This window comes from Penaeus monodon, chromosome 33 (assembly GCF_015228065.2).
Source record: "Penaeus monodon isolate SGIC_2016 chromosome 33, NSTDA_Pmon_1, whole genome shotgun sequence".
NCBI classification, from domain to species: Eukaryota; Metazoa; Arthropoda; class Malacostraca; order Decapoda; family Penaeidae; genus Penaeus; species Penaeus monodon.
Window position 1 is genome coordinate 30,890,341 of NC_051418.1, and position 1,457 is coordinate 30,891,797.

Genomic DNA, 1,457 nt, shown 5'->3' on the forward strand with positions numbered 1-1,457 from the left:
GATATGAGTTCAGTGCTACACTCTGACTGACATCACAACAAAACTGCAAAGAGTTATTCTTTCATCAGGTGTGCCAGATCCTCCCCCACCAAGCTTGGCTATTGGTCACACTTTCCACCCGTGAGTGGCGACACAGTTTCCCAAGCCCTCTCCACCCTCACTCTCAAGCTGAAGTCAGGTAAAGAAAGTACAGTTTTTTGTCATGGAAAATTGCAGTATGTGAATTATTTGAGACTTTAAAGAAGACAAATTTCATCACGATTAGATATTAGAATACAGATATTAAAAGTGAGATTTGCATTCACAGAATTTTCATTTGTAAAGTAATTGCAATAATGATGTGATATTTGTGCACAGACCACTGCCTCTGAACAGTCTGACAAACTCTTAGAGGAAATTCTCCAATCAAAAACCCAGCCAGGGATTCAAGGGTCTTCCAGTGAGGATGTTCCAGAGTCTACAGAAAACAGTCTCAAGCTGCCGACCGCATCAGCAGGCAACCAAAGAATTACCACAGAAGGCAAAGCAGTAGGTGTTGCAGACGCACACGGAAAAGACTGTGTGGATGTGGCCTTGAGTCAAGTCACAGGAGAGGAAGAGAATCTTGTCGATGAAAGAAAGACAACCAGAGCATAGGGTCGGGTCTGGAGTCCAGCTTCTACCGAGGCAGTGCCACCTTCTCGAGGCATTCGTCAGAAGATTTGACACCGCCTCATAGTGATAGTGAAGGTGAGTGAACAGAGATGGAAATTAAGATTTTCTTTCTTTCTTTTTGAACTAATTTTAGATCATTGATATAAGAGAAGAGATTGACTGAGGAAGTATTCAAGACATAGATCTACGACTTTGTTTCTTTGTTTCATTAAATTGACTCCTCTCCTATCTTAACAGAAGAGAGAATTTACAAATGATACTGTTTTCGAATGATGAAAATGTTATGTTCTAATTCTCGTGTAAAATATATTTTGTAAAACAGATGAGAAGGATGAAGTTCAGTTAATCCTAGCAAAAGGGAGATGGAGACGTCAGATGAAGGGAACCAGCAAAAGCCACGATGAAGGAGAGACAGAGGACAGTGGGAAGGAGGAGGATTCTTCTCTGCAAGATGTCATCCTGGCCATCACATCGTCACACTTCAAGGAGAAGCACAATTTCACAGCCAGGACGTTGTACAAGGTGGGTTTTTGTACCTCCTGAGGTTGAGAAGGCAAGAGGAACTATATTTGTGTCTGCCACAAATTTAGGTATGCATTGGCTACAGATTTCTTATAGCCAGTCATTTTGTGGTCCAAACATTCTTGCATTGGCGGTACAGAAGGCAAGGGAAAACGAGTAGATATGAGAAGGCATCATTGGTGAAAACATGGTCAGTCATAGACTCAGTTGTTGGATGTGTTATAATGTGGTATCTCTCAAGGAAATATTTCATTCAGTCTGTCCTATTGTTACTCTGTTAT

General features: G+C 41.3%; 1 pseudogene; it reads left to right on the forward strand.

Annotated features, from left to right (window-relative positions):
• LOC119594335 overlaps positions 1-1,457 on the forward strand; it is a 20,263-nt pseudogene that overhangs the window by 3,726 nt on the left and 15,080 nt on the right.